The 13,596-nt window shown below is 39.8% G+C and overlaps 1 protein-coding gene across 2 annotated transcripts in view; it reads right to left on the bottom strand.

The window, feature by feature from the left end:
• HS3ST5 (heparan sulfate-glucosamine 3-sulfotransferase 5) overlaps nucleotides 1–13,596 on the bottom strand; it is a 186,169-nt gene that overhangs the window by 138,342 nt on the left and 34,231 nt on the right. The window lies entirely within an intron of this gene.

Raw genomic sequence — 13,596 nt, 5'->3', positions numbered from 1 at the left:
GAAAGATTAAACAAAAATTCTCATTATAACATTTAGCACAATTCATAGGTACATATCTATGTGACTGCATCATATCTGTCTCACTCCTTGAGGTATAAATGCCAAGCTCAGATGAAGAAAGTCTTTTAATTTGGTCTTTGTTTTTTTAAGATAACAAAGAAAATATCTCAAACAGATAGACCTACGTAACTCTTCAGAAAAAATACCAACTCCCTGTCCATTGTAACACCATTTTCAGTTTCCCAGAAACAACTACATCTAATTTTTGTAGACGAATTTCTAGAGATTTTTACTATAATTGCAAATATTTATATATGACTTTTGGCTTAGGAATTGTTATTGACTTTCCTCTTGGGAAACAGTGTCCTGCTACACTTACTGCAAAAACACTCTCCATCATCCAGTTCTCTGATTACAATACCAATTATAATAACTATTATTAATACATTATTACTGTTACAAAGGACTATTCTCAGATGAGTCACATCCTGGTAGACATTCTATTAATTTCCTTTTTTTTGAAAAAAATCTCTGAGTCTTCTAACCGGTTCCATTCTAAAGTAAGTGTTGCATAGATGTCATCCTCGGGTTCCTGATGCTTTCTCTCAAATTAAATTCTATGATTTTTGATTCTTTAAATCCTATGTATTCTATTTTGTTTGGTTCCTTAAATCCTATGTATTCTACTTTGTTTCTCTCTTATTTGGTGAACTACATCCTACAAGGTCTGTTGAGAAAGAATACATTTATAGTAGAATTTTCTGAGTGGTGTATATCTAAAAACAAATCATTTTATAAGATACGTAAATAATTTTCTTTCTAAAGTTTGGAGGTATTTATCAGCTTCTTTTTTATTATTATTTTTTAACTTTTATTTAATGAATATAAATTTCCAAAGTACGACTTATGGATTACAATGGCTTCCCCCCAAACCGTCCCTCCCACCCACAACTCTCCCCTTTCCCACTCCCTCTCCCCTTCCATTCACATCAAGATTCATTTTCGATTATCTTAATATACAGAAGATCAGCTTAGTATACATTAAGTAAGGATTTCAACAGTTTACTCCCACACAGAAACATAAAGTGAAAAATAATAGATGATTTTTTTTAAATGATGATGAAATCAGATCAGACCTATTGTCATGTTTAATCCCAGTGAGAGTCAAGTTGGGAGTTGATAATTTCTTCTTCTTCTTCTTCTTTTTTTTTTTTTTTTTACAGAAGATCAGTTTAGTATGCATTAAGTAAAGATTTCAACAGTTTGCACCCCCATAGATACACAAAGTGAAATATATTGTTTGAGTACTCGTTATAGCATTAAATCTCAATGCACAGCACATTAAGGACAGAGATCCTACATGAGGAGTAAGTGCACAGTGACTCCTGTTGTTGACTTTACCAATTGACACTCCTGTCTATGGCCTCAGTAATCTCCCTATGCTCCAGTCATGAGTTTCCAAGGCTATGGAAGCCCTCTGAGTTCTCCGACTCTTATCTTGTTTAGACAAGGTCATAGTCAAAGTGGAGGTTCTCTCCTCCCTTCAGAGAAAGGTACCTCCTTCTTTGAAGACCTGTTCTTTCCACTGAGATCTCACTCACAGAGATCTTTTTGCCAGAGTGTCTTGGCTTTCCATGCCTGAAATACTCTCATGGGCTTTTCAGCCAGATCCGAATGCCTTTAGGGCTGATTGTGAGGCCAGAGTGCTGTTTAGGACATCTGCCATTCTATGAGTCTGCTGAGTATCTCACTTCCCATGTTGGATCACTCTCCCCTTTATTTATTCTATCGGTTAGTGTTAGCAGGTACTAGACTTGTTTATGTGCTCCCTTTGACTCTTAGTCCTTTCATTATGATCAATTGTGAACTGAAATTGATCACTTGGAGTAGTGAGATGGCATTGGTACATGCCACCTTGATGGGATTGAATTGGAATCCCCTGCTATGTTTCTAACTCTACCATTTGGGGCAAGTCAGCTTGAGCATGTCCCAAATTATACATCTCTTCCCTCTCTTATTCCCACTCTTATGTTTAACAGGGATCACATTTCAGTTAATTTTCAACACTTAAGAATAACTGTGTATTAATTACAGTACTAGTCAGTACTGTTATTGAGACGTCTCATGCCATTTTGATAATTTATCCACATTTTATTAAATCTGCATTTTTGTTATAGAATTTCTTAAGATTTTCTTTGTCCCTAGTGTTGTAGAATTTTTTTCTAGATCTATTTCATTCATTTGAAAGGCAGAGTTAACAGAGAGAGAGAGAGAAAGGGAGACACATACACAAACACACAAACACACACACACAGGGGAGAGAGAAGAGAATGTCTTCCATTTTCTGTTTCACTCTCAAAATGCCTGTAATGGTCAGGGCTGGGCAGGCCAAAACCAGTAGCCTGTAACTCCATGAGTTTCCCAGGTTGGTGGCAGGGATCTAAGGTCTTGGGTCATGTTTCCCTGCTTTCCCATGTGTATCAACAGGGAGAAGGAATTCAAACTGGCACTCTCAACCTGCTGTACCACACTGCCAGTCCCTGGGTGGTCTTTGGGGAATTCCTAATCTTAGTATCCTTGGGTTTTTTTGTTTGGGACTGATCAAATTTCCTAGGAAAGACTCTTTGAATATACTTCCTGGAAGAATTAGATCACCAGCATTCTGAGTCCAGTGAGAAAGAAGCATGTGGTCCCAAGGTTCTGTAGGTAAATGTTTAGTTTCATCCATCATTTTCAGTATGCATCACCTCTTCTTTAGCATGCTTGATGTTCCCAAGACCACTGACTCTGCTTTTCCTTAGTCACAGAATAAAATTTCAGTATACCAGATGCATAGCTGAATGAAGGAGCCTGCTGTTATTAAGCTCATCTTTTTCTTTTCTTTTTTTCTTTTTTTTTTGACAGGCAGAGTGGACAGTGAGAGAGAGAGACAGAGAGAAAGGTCTTCCTTTGCCGTTGGTTCACCCTCCAATGGCCACTGTGGCCGGTGCGCAGGCCACAGCGCACCACACTGATCCGATGGCAGGAGCCAGGTACTTATCCTGGTCTCCCATGGGGTGCAGGGCCCAAGCACTTGGGCCATCCTCCACTGCACTCCCGGGCCACAGCAGAGAGCTGACCTGGAAGAGGGGCAACCAGGACAGAATCTGGCGTCCCGACCGGGACTAGAACCCAGTGTGCTGGCGCCGCAAGGCGGAGGATCAGCCTAGTGAGCCGCGGCGCCGGCCTAAGCTCATCTTTTGCCCCAATCCCTGAGATGCATTAAGAGGCCATTTCCTTAGTATTTGGGGGAATATTTTGATAGAAGCTGGACTGCTTCTAGCTTTTCACACTATTAGTTTTAGAATTTAGCATTTCAGGTTTACTAAAGTGGTTGATGTTTACATCTGCTTTGTAGCTTAAGTTATTTGTGCTATTATCTGCTACCCCATACTGTTTGGCTTTATAAATTTGTAAATTAATTCTTCTTTAAATCTTTCATTGATGAATTGGAAAGTAGTTAGCATACCACAACTAGCTTGCTAACTAACCATGGCTTCCTCAGCAGTGCAGTGCCAGTCACTTAGGAGGTCCCTGTAAGTATCTGATAACAAACTAAAGGAATCATCACCATATGGACTTCTTTTCATCCTCTTCATGTGAATAAGGCTCTCCCAATTAAGCAAAGTCTCTAGATTGGTCCTATTCAGGTATTCCCAAATATTACAAGATATTAATATTCTTACCATCTTAATGTAAGCTGTGAATGCAAATCTTTGGTCTGTTAGAAATTTGCTATTGTGAGGATAACTCATTGATGCAAATGCACCACCTAGAACAGAATCTCAGTCTCCAACAACAACAGAAGCTTATCTGTGTTTGATAGTGCCATCTGTCCTGGTCTCCACTTAACATGTATATTAGTTGTTTGAAGAGATTCTTGGATGATGAAGGTCACTTTATTGCAGCCCTTTGAGTTTGGGGTCATCACGGATAACCTCAAATGACAGCTGTGGCCAAACAGAAAATGACTTCAACTGTTGAAAAATGCCCTTGGTCCAGACTTAATGGTGACCTAATAACATTAAATATAGAAAATAAAGGGCAAAGGAGAACATGAACTCACAAAAGGATCCCACTGCATATATCCTGACAGATTTTCCTCTTGTAAGAAATTCTTCAATATGTATATTCCACATATTTGTGTTTTCTTTTCTGCTCAAATTCCTTATGGTATTTTCAATCACGAAGTAATGCTTAATATAAAATGAAAATATACTTAAAGTCGATCACTACTGTCACTCAATTCTGCTTTATTGGCTAGTAACACAGAATGCTATCCATTAAGACTTTTCAATCTACTTAAAGAAAGAATATATGAAGATAGGTCTCTTGTTTTATTACAGGAATAACGAAACAAATGTCAACAATATATACTTGTACATTCTGAAAAAAAGTCGTATAGAGGGCAGGGAGAAATTTTATAAGAATATACTTCCATGAGAATCATTTTTTAAAAAATATTATATTTATTTATTTGAGAAGTAGAGCTACAAACAGTGAGAGGGAGAAACAGAAAGAAAGGTCTTTCCTCCGTCGGTTCACTCCCTAAATGGCCTCAATGGCTGGAGCTGTGCCGATCTGAAGCCAGGAGCCAGGTGCTTCCTCCTGGTCTCCCACGTGGGTGCAGGGGCCCAAGCATTTGGGCCATCTTCTACTGCTTTCCTGGGCCACAACAGAGAGCTGGATTGGAAAATGGGCAGCCAGGACCAGAACTGGCGCCCACATGGGATGCCGGCACCGCAGGCGGAGGATTAACCTACTGTGCCATGGCACCAGCCCCAAGGATCATCTTTAAGTAGATAATTCCTAGGTGTCAAAAATAAAATTATGGATGTTGGCCAAGTACCAGAGACTTTATCTGCATTTTAGGTACAGCACAAGCCCAAAAAGAAGAATCATTAAGTATCATCAAACATCCCCGCACTCATTGCCATGCAATGCCAAAAGCTGGGGATAAACATGCTCATGGAGGGGACTGTTTTCTGAGGAAGACGTTGGTCCTGCCCACTGTGGCTCCCTGGCCTCCCTCCACTCTGGGCTCCAATGGCTGTCTTTGAGCACGCTGTCTGATTAGACTCCTTAATTTCTGTGAGAAAGATCTAACCATATTTTCATTGGATTGGTAATAAAAGCACACGTATCTTGACAACACAGTCACTTAAATTTCAAATTCTTCCCAAGATTATAACCTTGAACTCTGTTCCCAAATTTTTTCCCAGAGGTACACAGTTTTCAGTATCTTACAGAAACAGTTATCTGTTCTTCAAGAGACAAACTACTTTTCTGGCACTAACATCAAAATTGATTTTTTCATGGCGTCATTACGTAAGAAATAACACACTGAATATTAAATAACAATGATATTATTTTTTAGACAGTTTTAAAACTTTGAGAAATGTTTTTCTAATGTTATTTTTCTATCATCTTCAGTAAGTGGAGGGCACAGAATTATAGCAATTTTTGGAAGAACATCGTTGAGATTTAATGTATGTACATAGATTTTTAAATAACTTGATGATGATGACTGTGAATACTTCCAGGGTATGCATTACGTACTAGATATTGTGTTAAGCACTTTATATACAGGAACTCATTTAATCTTAATGACTGCAAGAGGTAGACAGCTGTGATCATCCTTTTTTTACAAATGAGGGTACTGTCTCATAGTGAGGTTGGTATCTCACTTAACAACACACTGTTGTCAAGTTGTGAGAACCTGAGTCTGAAACTGTCTATTTAAGGTACATTACATTTTGGGAGGGGGGGCACATTTTCTCCTTTTTAAAATATCACTTCTTCTACATAGGAGTTTAATTTTTTTATGGTGTTGAATAGTGGTACACTGAAAACTAAAGCAACACACAGGAGCAATGGTGGAATTTTGCTTTTAAAAAAATTAGGATACTGCCTGTGTTCTAAAGTGAGGGCCACAGATTATTCAGCCAGAGATCTCAGAACTGTACAGTTGGAGAAAATTAAGCCTAGAGTCATAGCTTTTACCCTAGGATTATAAAGTAAACAGAACTAAGTTACTCAATGACAGAAAAAACTACAAGTTACTACAATTTCTCTCTTTTTTCCTTAAAGATTTATTTATTTATTTGAAAGTCAGAGTTACACAGGGAGAGGAGAGGCACAGAGAGAGAGAGAGAGTGAGAGAGAGAAGTCTTCCGTCAGATGGTTCACTCCCCAGATGGCTACAACGGCCAGAGCTGCGGCGATCTGAAGCCAGAAGCCAGGAGCTTCTTCTGGGTCTCCCATGCGGGTACAGGGGCCCAACGACTTGGGCCATCTTCTACTGCCTTCCCAGGCCCTAGCAGAGAGCTGGATTGGAAGAGGAGCAGCCGGGACTAGAACCGGCGCCCATATGGGATGCTGGCGGTTCAGACCAGGGTGTTAACCCACTGTGCCACAGCGCCGGCCCCTACAATTTCTCTTAAAGATGTCATATGAGCTATAATAGCACAGCATATCATTTTATTATTTTTATCCTTTTGCTATATCCATGGATTCCATACAAGATTACTATACTCTAAATTAAAAAAAAAAAAAACAAAACTTAACTTGAAAGCATGGATGTGTCTGTGAGGTTTCTTTTCCATTTTTTTTTTTCCAGATTCTGTTGTGCTACTGTCACAGCAGTCATTATTGAACCAGGACTAAGTGGTTAATGCCCTGCCTGTGCCTTCACAGAACACATTAAATCAGCAAGTTCCTATTAATCATTAATACATAGAAAGCTGGAGATCAAAGCTACCTGCTTCTTGACTTAAGGAACAATGATGGAAGAATAGATATACCTAAATAAACACAAATGTATACATGCACACATAGATTTAAAAAAAAAAACGTTTTTAACAATTTGATGATGATAACTGTGACTACTCAAAAGGTACTTATTGTATGCAATATTATATATACATATCCATGTCTATTTATATAAATATGTATATTCATATTATTGTGTTATGGGAACATATAAGAATTCATCTTTTGAGGCAAAAATTGATTGAAAAGGAAATCCTCATTGATGAAGTGATACATGAATTATACTTTGAAGGGTAAATACTAAGTCATAAGATAGACCTGGTGAGCAAAAGCAAAGAGAAACCTCAGGAAGCACAAAGATCCTGGTAATTCCAGTCGACTGTGATGGAAGCAACATAACCGTATGTTTATGAAGCACATCACAGAGGCACAAATGCCGACTCTCACATCATTCTGCCTGGTTTGAACCTTGGCACTGACCTTGGAAAAATTCCTTCTTAACTTCTTGGTGTTGTAATTTCTTTAATTATACATCAGAGAAAATAATAGTATCTAAACTGTAGAGCTTTGAGGGTTAAATCAAATAGTATATAAAGCCTTTAGTGTAACTCCTGGCAAATAACAGACATTCAATAGATGTTAGCTGTTCACTATTATTACTCTAAAGAGACAAGGAATTGTTAGGTAATCAATATCACTAGGAAGAGTGAAATTTTCTCCACATATGTCTTCACAGTAACAGTAAGCAATATTAGACAGTGTTTATATATTCCTTTGCACAGGTGTTCTCTTCTATATATCAGCAAGCTATTCCTGGAGGGCCTTATCCCAACTCAGATACTCTAAATGGTGTTGGAATAGCTGTTTCATAGTCCATGTAAGCATTCAGATCGCATAAATCAGAAAGTCATACTGTCATAGATACATTATACACATGCTTTAGAAGGAAAAAATGTATGTATCAGAACATTTTTTTTATTTATTTTTTTATTTTTTATTTTATTTTATTTTTTTTTTATTTTTGACAGGCAGAGTAGACAGTGAGAGAGAGAGACAGAGAGAGAAAGGTCTTCCTTTTGCCGTTGGTTCACCCTCCAATGGCCGCCGCTGCAGCCGGCGCACCGCGCTGATCGGATGGCAGGAAAAGTTTGTCTTTTGAAGGAAAAATCAATTGAGAGGAACAAGTTCTCATGAGAGCTGGATAACTCAGAAATCAACCTCATAATTTTAATGGAATTGGCTTTAGTATCATATCTTTACATGGACTAAATCTCGGTAATTGGATAGAAGAAGGATTTGAAAAACTTAATTTTCTAAAATCCGGATACCTTTAGCTGAAACAATATTAGGTGATTTATTCATTTCAGTAGAAACCATTTCAAGATACAAAGAAAGTTGCAAGACACACTACTCTCACTGTTAGATTCCCTAACCCACCACTTTCCATGTGTGCTTTAAGTCATTAAGCCCAGGGAACCACTAAGAAACTGCTTTTTGAATGACATTAGCAAAAAGATGGATCTACTTCTACAGAGCTGAAATTCAACAGAATAGACTTAATTCTATGATCAAGAGGTTTTTTTCTAGTTTCCTAGATCAAGACATCTGAGAAGATGAGAGAGAATCATTCCCACGGAGGGAGGGAACAGCAACCAAAGGAATGTTCCCTGTACACCAGAAGAAATGGGTTGGATATGAGTAGAAGTTAAGTTGAGGGGCTATGGACAGATCAGATCCCCTGCCCATGACAGTAAGCAGGTAAATGTGTGAACTACTGTCATAAGCAAACAGGGAGTGGTTGAGTCAGGCTTGGAGTGTGCTATTTTAAAAAGGTATGCATTTTTTTATTTATTTATTTATTTTTTTTTTTAAGTAAAGCATTGTACAAGGCAAACTAAACAAACCTGTGTCCTGGGCTATGGTTCTGTATTATGATCCTTTGGGTTAATGGTCTCTGGTGTATGCTGAGAGGAGAGAAAACATAATGTGGGGGTAGAACTGGTTATGTCATGTGTTAATAAATACATAATTTCATAGAATAATGGAAGGGACACAGTTTCTAGTTGTGTTTCCTCGGGCAGGATATAGGTAAAATTTAGTTCTTAATCTTCTTATTAAATTAGAGGAATTAGTATCAGGGCCTGTGTTCTCTGGTTTGGCCAATTTGCTCTTAGGACCTTCTGTTTTGTGTTTGGGTTGTAGTGGAGGTGGGGTAGAGCACAGGAGAATAAAGGTCTCTTCCAACTTGTCCCTCCACTCTGTGGGGCTTTTGGGAAGAGATATAGCTTTGTTTAGCACATTTTATTTCTTTATGTTTACTCTTTACTTTGGAAAGGCAATTGAGAAATGTATTGCACAAATTCCAATGACAGTAAAGAATCCATGAACGTTCCTTGTGAAGGCTCCTCCCTAACAGCTTGAAAAAATTCAACTATGAGCATTGTTTCAAGCACTTTTAGGGAGCTTGGAACCTCACACAATTTTCTGTTTTATTTTTAAAAATTTTTAAAGGTTTATTTATTTACTTGAGAGGCAGAGTTACAGAGAGAGGGAGAGGCAGAGAGAGATCTTCCATCTGCTGGCTCACTCCCCCAATGGCTGTAACGGCCAGAGCTAGGCCAATCCAAAGCCAGGAGCTAGGAGCTTCCTCTGTGTCTCCCATGTGGGAGCACTTGGGCCATCTTCTACTGCTTTCCCAGGCCACAGTAGAGAGCTGGATCGGAGGTGGAGCAGCTGGTACTCAAACTCGCGCCCTAATGGAATGCCCGCACCACAGGTGGAAGCTTCACCTACCACACCACAGTACTGGTCCCCCAAATGTTTTTTAAAGTATCTCAAAATTCCATAGTTGAGTCTTAATTATAACATGTGATCAATGTGGACTTTAAAAAACATGGCACTATATGATTTTTTAAGTTACTAATTTATTTAATGGTGTTTAGAAAGCCTTTTTTGTTGTTGTTGTTGCTGTTGTTGTTGTTGTTGCTGAGGTAAGCATTTGGTGTCACTGGGAAGGAGAAACTAAATTCTGGCAATGTTGTGAATGAAAATACAATATTTCCAGAAAGGCATGAGCAGGTGTTTGGCCTAGCAGTAAAGATGCTAATTAGGACGCGGATTTATCTGAGTTTGGCTATTGGCTCCTGATTCCAGTTTCCTGCTAATGTGCACTCCGGGAGGCAGCAGGTGGTAAGTAGCTGGGTCTCTGTCACCCGTGTGGGAAACCTAGACTGAGTTCCAGCTCCCATTTTCTACTCCTCTTCCAGCCCTGTGTATTGTGCTCCCTCTCTCTCTCTCCTCCTCCTCTTTCTCAAATAACTGAGGGAAAGAGAAATAGAGACAGAGACTGAGATAGAACTGAGTAAAACGTTCTTTTGGGGGCCGGCACGGTGGTGCAATAGGTTAATTTTCTGCCTGCAGTGCCGACATCCTACATGGGTGCCGTTTTGAGTCCTGACTGTTCCACCTGTGATCCAGCTCTAGGCTATGGCTTGGGAAAGCAATAGAAGATGGCCCAAGTGCTTGGACCCCTGCACCTTTGTGGGAGATCAAGAAGCTCCTGGCTCCTGGCTTTGGATCAGCCCAGCTCCAGCCATTGTTGCCATTTGGGGAGTGAACTAGCGGATGGAAGACCTCTCTCTATCTCTGTCTCTACCTCTCTCTGTAACTTTTTCAAATAAATAAAAATAAATTAAAAAATAAAAGAATCTATGTTCAAATAACTCTGATAATGCTGAAAAGTATATTTCTTGGAATTTGATGATGCAAATAAGCAAATTAAGTCTTTAGCTAACTGATTTTTTTACAAAAGAGCTCAGATCATACAGTGGAATAGGATAATCTATTCAAGAAATGCTGCTGGCAAAATAGGATTTATATCTTTAGAAGAATGAAATTAGATTCATACTTCTTATGATATACAAAAATCAACTCAAGATGGATCACGGGCTTAAATTTAAAACCTGAGACAATGACATTGCTGAAAGAAAATGAAGGGGAAACACTCCAAGACATTGGCGTATGGATGACTTCTTGGATAATACTCCCCCCCAAAACACAGGCAACAGAAGTGAAACTAAACAAATGGGACTATATCAAACCCAGAAGCCTTTGCACAGCAAAAGACGGAGTAAAGAGGCACCCAACAGTATGGGAAAAAATATTTGCAAATTACCTATCTGACAAAGAGTTAATACCCAGAATATATAAACAACTTAAAAAACTCAACACAAAAAAGACAGTTCTCAAAGGAAATATAAATTGTCAACAAATACATGAAAAACTGCTCACTATCACTAGCCATTGGGGAAATGCAAATCAAAACCACAATGAGATTATCACCTCACCTCTCTCTGAATGGCAAAAACCCAAAACAGAGAGAGCAAAACATGCTGGCGAGTAGGTAGAGAAAGGGGAACACTTATACACTCTTGGTAGGAATGTAAATTAGTGTCTGTAGCATTACTGCTGCAAATATAGTTTTATAAAACTTTGCTTTATACCTTTGTTGAAACAAATGGTTAAAAATGCTATACCGGGGCTGGCACTGTGGTGTAGGGGGCTAAGCCTCCACATGCAGCTCCAGCATCCCATATGGTCACCGTTTGGTATCCCAGCTGCTCTTCGTCCAATTCATTTGCTGATATGGTCTGGGAAAGCAGTACAAAACGGCCAAAGTGCTTTTGCTCCTGCACCCATGTGGGAGACCTGGAAGAAGCTCCCGGCTCCTGGCTTCCAATCAGCTCAGCTCCTGTCGTTGCGGCCATTTGGGGAATGAACCAACAGATGGAAGACCTTTCTCTCTGTTTCTCCCTCTCTCTTCTCTATAACTCTACCTCTCAAACAAATAAAAAAAATCTTAGGAAAAGAAAACTTAAGAAAAGAATGATACACTTTGTCTTAACAATTTGTGATTATTTAAAAATTACTGTATATGGGTGAAATGGTGGATTTTCCATTCCATTAATGTTTATAGTCTTTTGTCTTGCTTTTTACTTGCTAAACTAGAGTCTTTTTTGCTTTTTTACTTGCTAACTTTTTATTTGGTGAAGTATTAAGCTTTTTTACTGTAATGTAAATTTAAAATGTACTATTGCAAAGATGTTTAAAAAAAAAGAAGGGAGAAGGAATGAGGGTGTGAATGAAGGAGGAGGGATAGGAGGATGATATTGTGTTCTTACAACTGTATCTACAAATCACATTGAACCTGTTAAAAAGAAGCTAATTCTGTTGAAAAAAAAGGAAAGGGATATTCCCCCCTTTTTTTCTCTTGGGAAATTTAATTTAGAAAACTTTAAAACTGTAAATATTTTCTTCTCTCTTTAAGATGTATATAACCCTTTTGAGTGTTGGGCAGGCCTTTTTTCAGCTTTAGGACCCAGGAAAGTCTTTCTCAAGGACTGGGACCACCTTCTTTTCTTTTTTTTTTTTTTTTTTTTGACAGGCAGAGTGGACAGTGAGAGAGAGACAGAGAGAAAGGTCTTCCTTTGCCGTTGGTTCACCCTCCAATGGACGCCATGGCCAGCGCACTGTGGCCGGCACACCACGCTGATCCGATGGCAGGAGCCAGGTACTTATCCTGGTCTCCCATGGGGTGCAGGGCCCAAACACTTGGGCCATCCTCCACTGCACTCCCGGGCCACAGCAGAGAGCTGGCCTGGAAGGGGGCAACCAGGACAGAATCCAGCACCCCGCCCAGTGTGCCAGCGCCGCAAGGCGGAGGATTAGCCTAGTGAGCCGCGGCACCCTGGGACCACCTTCTTGAAATGTAAACATCAAGGAAGACAGTGTCCTGTCCTCCAGCTTCTGTGCAGTAAAGGCGTAATTTCAGTGCGGACCTTAGGTCAATTTGCAAAGCTACCTCCTGTCATAAAGATGAGTTTTGTCTTTCACCTGGACGAAGCCAATAAGCCCACACATATCACTCCAATTACTATGTGTGACAGAAGGTGCTAGCAAGTCTTCTTACTTGAGATCTAGTGAGGGTTTTGCCTCAGAACATGCATGCAATGGGTTGTATCTGCTTGGCTGTATAAAGGGTGGATTGAATTCCTTTCTCAGTATCTCAGTGGCTTGCCTGTGATGTGCATCAACTTTTGATTTAATATTTATTGAATCATAAAAGTATTTTTTTTTAGATTTTTATTTTCATTTTATTTGAAAAATATAGAGATGAGAGAGACAGAACCAGACAGATAGCTTCTATCTACTGCTACGTTCCCCAAATGCCCACAACAGCTGGGACTTGGTCAGGAAGAAGTTGGGAGCCAGCAAACCCAACCCCAGGCCTGTCAAGAAGGTGGCAGGGACCCAGGTACTTGAGCCATGACCTGTTGTTTTCCAACCTGGGTGGGAAGCAGTGGCAGGATTCAAGCCCTGGGCACACTCCGATATGTAATGCATATCATATGCAGAGTAGCAGAGTAGTGTCTTTTTTTTAAGATTTTTTAAAATTTATTTGAAAGAGTTACAGAGAGAGGTACAGCCGGGGATGGGGGGGGAGAGGTCTTCCATCCTTGGTTTATTCCCTAAATGACCACAATGGTCAGAGCTGAGCTGATCCACATCCAGAAGCCAGCAGCTTCTTCCAGGTCTCCCACGCGGGTGCAGGTGCCCACGGACTTGGGCCAACTTCTGCTTTCCAAGGCCACAGCAGAGAGCTGGATTGGAAGTGGAGCAGCCGGGACTTGAACCAGCGCCCACATGGGATGCTGGCACTGCAGGCTGGGGCTTTCATCTTCTGTGCCACAGCACCGGCCCCAGAGTAGTGTCTTAACACTGCACTAA

The sequence above is a fragment of the Oryctolagus cuniculus genome, chromosome 5, assembly GCF_051225735.1.
Source record: "Oryctolagus cuniculus isolate XC-2025 breed Fujian yellow rabbit chromosome 5, ASM5122573v1, whole genome shotgun sequence".
In the NCBI taxonomy this organism is placed as follows: Eukaryota; Metazoa; Chordata; class Mammalia; order Lagomorpha; family Leporidae; genus Oryctolagus; species Oryctolagus cuniculus.
Note: the sequence above shows the minus strand (reverse complement) of the source record. Positions and strands in the feature narration are given on the sequence as shown.